The sequence below is a fragment of the Delphinapterus leucas genome, chromosome 2 (genome assembly GCF_059928025.1).
Source record: "Delphinapterus leucas isolate spDelLeu-1000000601 "Yukka" chromosome 2, BTC_Dleu_Yukka2, whole genome shotgun sequence".
Taxonomy (NCBI): Eukaryota; Metazoa; Chordata; class Mammalia; order Artiodactyla; family Monodontidae; genus Delphinapterus; species Delphinapterus leucas.
The window spans coordinates 105,982,026-105,992,155 of record NC_143130.1 but is presented as its reverse complement, the minus strand read 5'-3'; the positions used below and the strand labels follow the sequence as shown (position 1 = coordinate 105,992,155).

The following is a 10,130-nucleotide window of genomic DNA, read 5'->3' as shown; positions in this document are numbered from 1 at the left end:
CAGGCAGGCTCTTTAGTTGCAGTATGCAGACTCTTACTTGCAGCATGCATGTGGGATCTAGTTCCCTGACCAGGGATCAAACCCGGGCCCCCTGCATTGAGAGTTCAGAGTCTTAACCACTGCACTACCAGGGAAGTCCCTAATATGGTTGTATTTCTTATAAAGAAATATTCTTAAGATGGGGAGGACTTTTCTCATAAACTCCTGGTCAGCAATGCATTAGTAGCAGAGAACCAAGAGCTGTTTTGCTTTCAGCTAAGGAGAGGGTAGAGGCTCTTCATAAGAGCACATACGGTGGTGATTTCAAATAACTATGACCTTTGGCCGTCACCCTCTAAGCCTCAGTTTTCTGAACTGTAAAATAGGAACTAGATGCATCTTTTCTATGTGAGTAGTTGTAGCAGATGTCTAGGTCTCCTGTCAAAAAGATCAATAGAGAAACCAGGGAATGGGAAGAATCTCTGGCTTTGAAGAGCATCATTAAAAATTGAAGCTCAGGCCTTAGCAGGACTGGGCTTTCCAGGCTTACGCCAGCCTTTCCAGGCAGGGTGGGCTGGGAACTACCCTCAGCCTTGGCTCTGAATTAATTCCCCCCACCTAGGCGGTAGCACAGGAACCCTCCACACGGTTCCGGCTTTTCTCAGGAGGCTGTCAGCCCTGCCCACCCACCTCATCTCCTGCACTGTTGGCCGCCCAGCTTCCAGGTGTCTGCTCCTCTGGTGAGACGGAGCCGGTAGACGCTCTCCTCAGCTCCTTGCCTGGGTGGGCAAGTCAGGCTCTAGGGCCGGCAGAAATCCTCATTTGAGGGTCCCACTGAGTTCCCTGGTCAGAGTGCTGCAGCTGAGCAGATAGGCTGCTTGGGAATACTGCTCAGGTGCTGCAGAAAGCCTTCTTGGAATCTGACATGTTATCACTTTGGGACCATTGGCCAGCTGCTCCTGACTTGGCCACTTGAAGGCTCAGACTGTTCCAGTCTCTGAACTGAAGAGAACCAAGACTATTAGCATATCTCTCACCACCATCAATGCAAGGTATTTCAATGAAGAGTTCAATGAAGAGGAGGACAACTACAAATCCCACACTGGCATGTGCAAGTTCTGAGGAATGGTGGAATAACCCAATGTGTCTGGGTGACCTTTGGAGACAGCTGAGATAGAGCTACAACAGGGCAGTAGTGGACACCAAACTTATAGCCCATCTTCCCCAGCCGTGTGGCTGACAGGGTCTTGGTGCTCCGGCCAGCTGTCAGGCCTGAGCCTCCGAGGTAGGAGAGCTGAATTCAGGACACTCGTCCACCAGAGACGACCTGGCCCCACGTAATATCAGTCAGCAAGAGCTCTCCCAGACATCTCCATCTCAACACTAAGACCCAGCTTCACTCAATGACCAGCAAGCTCCAGTGCTGGACACCCCATGCCAAACAACTAGCAATGCAGGAACACAACCCCACCCATTAGCAGAGAGGCTGCCTAAAATCATAATAAGCTCACAGACACCACAAAACACACAACTGGATGCAGTCCTGTCCACTAGAAAGACAAGATCCAACCTCATCCACCAGAACACAGGCACCAGTCTACTCCACCAGGAAGCCTACACAACCCACTAAACCAACCTTACCCACTAGGAGCAGACACCAAAAACAACGGGAACAACGAAACAACAGCCTGTGAAAAGGAGACCCCAAACACAGTAAGTTAAGGAAAATGAGAAGACAGAGAAATACACAGCAGATGAAAGAGCAAGGTAAAAACCCACCAGACCAAACAAATGACGAGGAAATAGGCAGTCTACCTGAAAAAGAATTCAGAGTAATGATAGTAAAGATGATCCAAAATCTTGGACATAGAATGGAGAAAATACAAGAAATGATTAACAAGGACCTAGAAGAACTAAAGAGCAAACAAACAATGATGAACAACATTGAACAATAAATGAAATTTAAAATTCTCTAGAAGGAATCAATAGCAGAATAACAGATGCAGAAGAATTGATAAGTGACCTGGAAGATAAAATAGTGGAAATAACTCCTGCAGAGCAGAATAAAGAAAAAAGAATGAAAAGAATTGAGAACAGTCTCAGAGACCTCTGGGACAACATTAAACACACCAACATTCGAATTATAGGGGTCGCAGAAGAAGAAGAGAAAAAGAAAGATTCTGAGAAAATATTTGCAGAGATTATAGTTGAAAACTTCCCTAATATGGGAAAGGAAATAGTCAATCAAGTCAAAGAAGTGCAGAGAGTCCCATACAGGATAAATCCAAGGAGAAACACACCAAGACACATATTAATCAAACTATCAAAAATTAACTACAAAGAAAAATATTAAAAGGAGCAAGGGAAAAACAACAAATAACATACAAGGGAATCCCCATAAGGTTAACAGCTGATCTTTCAGCAGAAACTCTGTAAGCCAAAAGGGTGTGGCAGGACATATTTAAAGTGATGAAAGGGGAAAACCTACAACCAAGATTGCTCTATCCAGCAAGGATCTCATTCAGATTCAGCCGAGAAGTTAAAATCTTTACAGACAAGCAAAAGCTAAGAGGATTCAGCACCACCAAACCAGCTTTACAGCAAATGCTAAAGGAACTTCTCTAGGCAGGAAACACAAAAGAAGGAAAAGACCTACAATAACAAACCCAAAACAATTAAGAAAATGGGAATAGGAACATACATATCAATAACTATCTTAAATGTAAATGGATTAAATACTCCAACCAAAACGTAGACTGGCTGAATGGATACAAAAACAAGACCCGTATACATGCTGTCTACAAGAGACCCACTTCAGACCTACAGACACATACAGACTGAAAGTGAGGGGATGGAAAAAGGTATTCCATGCAAATGGAAATCAAAAGAAAGCTGGAGTAGCAATTCTCATATCAGACAAAATAGACTTTAAAATAAAGACTATAAGAGACAAAGAAGGACACTACATAATGATCAAGGGATCAAACCAAGAAGAAGAGATAACAATTGTAAATCTTTATGCACCCAACATAGGAGCACCTCAATACATAAGGCAAATGCTAACAGCCATAAAAGGGGATATTGACAGTAACACAATCATAGTAGGGGACTTTAACACTTCACTTTCACCAGTGGACAGATCATCCAAAATGGAAATTAATAAGGAAACACAAGCTTTAAATGACACATTAAACAACATGGATTTAATTGATATTTATACGACATTCCATCCAAAACAACAGAACACACTTTCTTCTCAAGTGCTCATGGAATATTCTCCAGGATAGATCACATCTTGGGTCACAAATCCAGCCTTGGTAAATTTAAGAAAATTTAAATTATATCAAGTATCTTTTCTGACCACAACACTAGGAAACTAGATATCAATTACAGGAAAAAAACTGTAAAAAATGCAAACACATGGAGGCTAAACAATACACTACTAAATAACCAGGAGATCACTGAAGAAATCAAAGAGGAAACCGAAAAGTACCTAGAAACAAATGACAATGAAAGCATGACGACCCAAAACCTATGGGATGCAGCAAAAGCAGTTCTAAGAGGGAAGTTTATAGCAATACAAGCCAACCTCAAGAAACAAGAAACATCTCAAATAAACAACCTAACGTTACACCTAAAGCAATTAGAGAAAGAAGAACACAAAAAACCCAAAGTTTGCAGAAGGAAAGAAATCATAAAGATCAGATCAGAAATAAATGAAAAAGAAATGAAGGGCTTCCCTGGTGGCGCAGTGGTTGAGAGTCTGCCTGCCGATGCAGGGGACACGGGTTCGTGCCCCGGTCCGGGAAGATCCCACATGCCGCGGAGCGGCTGGGCCCGTGAGCCATGGCCGCTAAGCCTGCGCGTCCGGATCCTGTGCTCTGCAACAGGAGAGGCCACAACAGTGAGAGGCCTGCGTACCGCAAAAAAAAAAAAAAAAAAAAAAAAGAAGGAAACGATAGCAAAGATCAATAAAACTAAAAGCTTGTTCTATGAAAAGATAAACAAAATTGATAAACCATTAGCCAGACTCATCAAAAAATAAAGGAAGAAGACTCATATCAATAGAATTAGAAATGAAAAGAAGTAACAACTGGCACTGCAGAAATACAAAGGATCATGAGAGATTACTACAAGCAACTATATGCCAATAAAATGGACAACGTGGAAGAAATGGACAAATTCCTAGAAAAGCACAACCTTCCAAGATTGAACCAGGAAGAAATAGAAAATATAAACAGACCAATCACAAGCACTGAAATTGAAACTGTGATTAAAAGTCTTCCAGCAAACAAAAGCCCAGGACCAGATGACTTCACAGGCGACTTTTATCAAACATTTCGAGAAGAGCTAACACCTATCCTTCTCAAACTCTTCCAAAATATAGCAGAGGAAGGAACACTCCCAAACTCATTCTGTGAGGCCAACATCACCCTGATACCAAAACCAGACAAAGATGTCACAAAAAAAGAAAACTACAGGCCAACATCACTGATAAACATAGATGCAAAAATCCTCAACAAAATACTAGCAAACAGAATCCAACAGCACATTAAAAGGATCATACATCATGGTCAAGTGGGGTTTATCCCAGGAATGCAAGGATTCTTCAATATACAAAAATCAATCAATGTGGTAAATCATATTAACAAATTGAAGGAGAAAAAACATATGAACATCTCAATAGATGCAGAAAAAGCTTTCGACAAAATCCAACACCATTTTTGATAAAAACCCTCCAGAAAGTAGGCATAGAGGGAACTTACCTCAACATAATAAAGGCCATATATGACAAACTCACAGCCAACATTGTTCTCAATGGTGAAAAACTAAACCATTTCCACTAAGATCAGGAACAGGACAAGGTTGCCCACTCTCACCACTATTATTCAAATTAGTTTTGGAAGTTTTAGCCACAGAAATCAGAGAAGAAAAAGCAATAAAAGGAATACAAATTGTAAAAGAAGAAGTAAAACTGTCACTGTTTGCAGATGACATGATACTATACATAGAGAATGCTAAGGATGCTACCAGAAAACTACTAGAGCTAATCAATGAATTTGGTAAAGTAGCAGGATACAAAATTAATGCACAGAAATCTCTTGCATTCCTATACACTAATGATGAAAAATCTGAAAAAGAAATTAAGGAAACACTCCCATTTACCATTGCAATCCCACTACTGGCATATACCCTGAGAAAACCATAATGCAAAAAGAGTCATGTACCACAATGTTCATTGTAGCACTATTTACAGTAGCCAGGATGTGGAAGCAACCTAAGTGTCCATCGACAGATGAATGGATAAAGAAGATGTGGCACATGTATACAATGGAATATTACTCAGCCATAAAAAGAAATGAAATTGAGTTATTTGTAGTGAGGTGGATGGACCTAGAGTCAGTCATACAGAGTGAAGTAAGTCAGGAGAAAAACAAATACCATATGCTAACACATATATATGGAATCTAAAAAAAAAAAATGGTTCTGAAGAACCTAGAGGCAGGACAGGAATAAAGACACAGATATGGAGAGTGGACTTGAGGACATGGGGAGAGGGAGGGGTGGCCTGGGGCAAGGTGAGATAGTGGCATGTACATATATACAAATGTAGAATGGATGGCTCGTGGGAAGCAGCTGCATAGCACAGGGAGATCGGCTCTATGCTTTGTGACCACCTAGAGCGGTGGGATAAGGAGGGTGAGAGGGAGATGCAAGAGGGAGGGGATATGGGGATATGTCTATACGTATGGCTGATTCACTTTGTTATACAGCAGAAGCTAATGCATCATTGTAGAGCAATTATACTACAATAAAGATGTTGAAAAAAAAATTGAAGTTCATATGCATATTTGACTTAAGAAAAATCTAATGGAAAGCACTGAGTCTTGGGATTGGCTGAAATTCACAAAGCCACAGTAATCCCCTTGATGTCCTTAGGCTGTTCCCAGGGGCAGCAGAAGGTAGTTATTGCATCTTTAGCACCAGAGAAATCTAGACAGTATTAGTAAAAAGTGGTTTTGCTCTGGGTTTAAAAAGAGATGGGCTAAGACTTTGACTCTGAGATTAGGTGACTTTGGAAAAATGACAGCCTCTCTGGGCTTCAGTTTCCTCATGCATACAAATGGAAATACTAAACCTACTTCATGAACTGTTATAAAAGTGTTTAACGTATTGCCTGGCACTTGTCACACACAGAAAGTCTGTTCTATTTATTATAACTAAGAGCTCTCTGCAAAAAACCATCCCAAAAGACCCCAAGTGAGAAAATGTAGGACATGTTCTAGGCAGCCTAAAACCAGGACGACAAAAAAGCAGATGAAAGAAAGTGAGGAGTCACTAATCAAACAATATTTAGTGAATGCCCCAGCAGGATCTGTGCCCAAGGAACATTCTTCCTGCAGACTTCACAGGACTCCCTCTTTTTCATTTTTAAGGTCTGATCTCAAATGTGATCCCTCTCATGGAGTCCCTGCAGACGATTATAACTGAAAGAACACTGCCCACTTACACAATATCCTAGTCCATCTTCTCTGTAGCACTTATAAACACTTGAAATTATCTGAATTATTTGCATCCATGTTTATTGTCTGCCTCTTCAAATATAAAACCTTCGAGGGTAAGACCTAGATCTGCTTTGTTTACAGCTACATCCCCAAGACTTGTGTTCAGCAGTGAATGAGATCCCAACACCCAGGTGGTAATAAGTTCAGCAGTGACTAAGACTTCCATGCTCCAGAACTACAGAAGCCCCTGAAGAAATGCTAGGCAGGGGCTCTGCCCTAAAGAATCCATAAAAACAAAAACATATATAATCAAAGCTAACCACAGTGTATACTGCCAGTTGGAAGTAAATTTAACACTCTCCCGGTTTTTTAAGATTTCATTCTTCTGAAAAGATGCATAGCACCTCCTTTAACCTTCCCATAACATCTTTCTCTACTTCTCTTCAGCCTTTCCATTCTTTGCCCACCATCATGCTGATCTGTTTTGTTCTATATTTTTTCTTCTCTCTTTCCTATCTTCTGAAGGTAAGAAAAAAAGTCTGGGGCTTCCTTGGTGGCGCAGTGGTTGAGAGTCCGCCTGCCGATGCAGGGGACGCGGGTTCATGCCCCGGTTTGGGAAGATCCCACATGCCGCGGAGCGGCTGGGCCCCTGAGCCATGGCCGCTGAGCTTGTGCGTCCGGAGCCTGTGCTCCACAACGGGAGAGGCCACAACAGCGAGAGGCCCGCGTACAGCAAAAAAAAAAAAAAAAAAAGTCTGGAGGGCTTAGGAAGCATAATCAAAAATTTGGAGAAGTGAGGCACATTGGAATGGCCAATAAACCTGGAGGGAAGAAATGTACACACAAAGAATTGTTATTCTTAGTTATTAGTGACACCTGAGCAGTGCTATCTTGCTGTAAACACATTAAATTTCACTCATTCCTTGAGTCATCCAGTGAATTCACAGATGGACTGATCCATGAATAATTTGGCAGATCGGGACTTTCAAATGTAGAAAAAAAGAATCAGGGCTTACAAACTAAGGATGTTAAAAAGAAAATACTGAATTCAAATCATTGAGGTCAAGTAAAAATTAGTGTTAAAGTGTCTCTTTTATTGACTTAGTAGTAGAGCTTTTTAAAAAAATTCTTTGGAAAAAAATAGCTTCATTTTTAAACTCACAATTGAATGTATCAAAATTTAAGCCTTGAATTAAACTTTTATTTGTACTTCAGAGATTTAATCTTTTAATCTACTAATCTAAAGACTAGTTTCTTTATGATTTTATTTTATATTTTTAATTGAAGTAGAGTTGATTTACCATGTGGCAGTCTCTGCTTACAGCAAAGTGACTCAGTTATACACACAGAGACATTCTTTTTTTTAATATTCTTTTCCATTATGGTTTATCCCAGGAGATTAGATATAGTCCCCTGTGCTATACAGTAGGACCTTGTTGTTTATCCATTCTAAATGTAATAGTTTGCATCTACCAACCCCAAACTCCCAGTCAATCCCTCTCCCTCCCCCACTCCCCCCTGGCAACCACAAGTAAAGAGTAGTTTCTTAATAAATGGAGGATTGAGAAATTAATCATAGAGATAATATGGGAACAGGATGCCCACATTCTACTATGAACACTGAAGAAAATTAGAAAAAGAAGAATGCCTACTCTCTCTGATATAATAACAAGTTCTTCTTTTAAAAGTACTTGTAGTTTTTTAGCAAGGAGCTCAATGGTGGAAATAAATTTTTTAAAGCATCCATTCTGCCTAGGCCCTTCATCAAAACTCCCTCACCCCAGGAAGTTATGATGGTTGTACTTCTTTCTTACACCAATAATAATTTGTCATAGAGTCTTTCCTAGAAAAACAAAGGTTTGATGGGATATTAGAAAGAGAAGTTGTTGAAACCCACAAAGAAACCAGCAAGACTTAAGTGTTAAAAAGAACAAGAAAAACTACCAGGTACAGACATGCCTAGCAGATGCTGGCTCACCCTCCTCCCAGCCACCGTCATTACCGCCACTTCACAGAGAGCTTGAGACTTAAAGAACTGAGAACCTCCAAGTACGTATACATTAGCAGCACACAAATGCTGACCTTCAAGGCCCCCATGATGCCTTCCTTTCTCTACTCTCCAAGCCTCCATCTCATTCGCTTGCCTCTCTAGGCCTCTAATATCTTCCAACCATAATTCATTGAACCAAGACTTTTGGTCTTTAACTTCTCTTGGCTCACCCTATATCTTTGACATCACACCCATCTTGGTGTCATATATTTATATACATGTTCTCATTAGGAAAGCCACATAGTGGAAAATGGAGTGGGAAAAATACCCATAATCCCACAACTAATTTAATTGCTGTTATCATATTACTGTTGTCTTTAATTTGTTCTAATTGTATTACAAACATGTAATTCTACATTCTATTTTTCTCTCAGTATTATAAGTATATGGTTGAATGACATTTCATTGCATACATTCCACCTCTGTGGCCATTCAAGATGTTTCTAGTTTCTCACTGTTAAAAATAATAGTACAATTTATTCTCAACGTAACCGTGAGAAATCCTATTAAAATCTAGGTCAGGTCATGTCATTCCACCAAAGATTTCCAATGGCTCCCCATCTCACATCTTGTAAAAGTGAAGTCTTTACAGTATCCTACAAGGCCCTAAATGATACAGCTCTCCATTACAGCTCTAACCTTATCTCCTACCACCCTCCCCTTCATTCACTCAGCTCCAATCATATTGACCTCCTTCCTATTCCTCAGATACTCTAAACACGTTCCCACCTGAAGGCCTTTGCACTGGTTACTTCCTCTGCTTGGAACCTCTTCCCCCAGATCCCATAGTCAACCCCTCACCCCCTTAATGTGTTTGCTCAAATACTACCTTTTCAATGAGGCTTATACTGATGATCTTATAGAAAACTGAAACTCACCCAGAATCCCCAGCACTCCTGATCCCCTTTACCCTGATCTACTTTTTTACTTTTTGAAAGCACTCATCACCTTCTAACATACTATGTATTTTACTTATTTAATTAGTCTGTTGTTTATTATTGTCTGTCACCTGCTTCTAGAATATAAACTCCATAAGGGCAAGAATGTTTGTGTGTTTTGTTCAATGAAGTATCTAAAATATCTTAAAAAGTACATAGAACAACAATATTAGCTCAACAAATTCTTTTCCATGATTATAACTGCTCCAATATTTAAAAATTGTTTTTTAGAAATTGATTATTAGAAATTAATTTACTAACTCAAAGGTTATGACTCAAAATACAGTGCTGTCAAACTGCTTTCCAAAATGTTGGCAGGGTTGAGTTAATTTACTCATGGTTACTCAGTTAACTATTGGTTGAAATAGGATTTGAATTTTCCAAAGCCTACACTCTCTGTTAAGCCTACACTCTCTGCTTAACAGAGATTGAACCAAAAAACATAAAGTGGCCTTTAAGGAGCAAGAAAGTGCAACTATGCACATCTTGAAGGAAAGGAAATATCTCATTCATTTTTCTACCCACATAGTAAAGTATGTGGCACAAAGGAGAAACTCGCCAAATACTCCATGAATTAATTGAAAAAATATCTGTAAAGTAACGCTGCACGTAAGGAACATGAAAAGTCTCAAAATTTGGGGGGAAGTTGATCTGTGC

At 40.0% G+C, this 10,130-nt stretch overlaps 1 protein-coding gene across 8 annotated transcripts in view; it reads left to right on the top strand.

Annotated features, from left to right (window-relative positions):
- LOC115803651 (sal-like protein 2) overlaps window positions 1–10,130 on the top strand; it is a 900,219-nt gene that overhangs the window by 858,040 nt on the left and 32,049 nt on the right. The window lies entirely within an intron of this gene.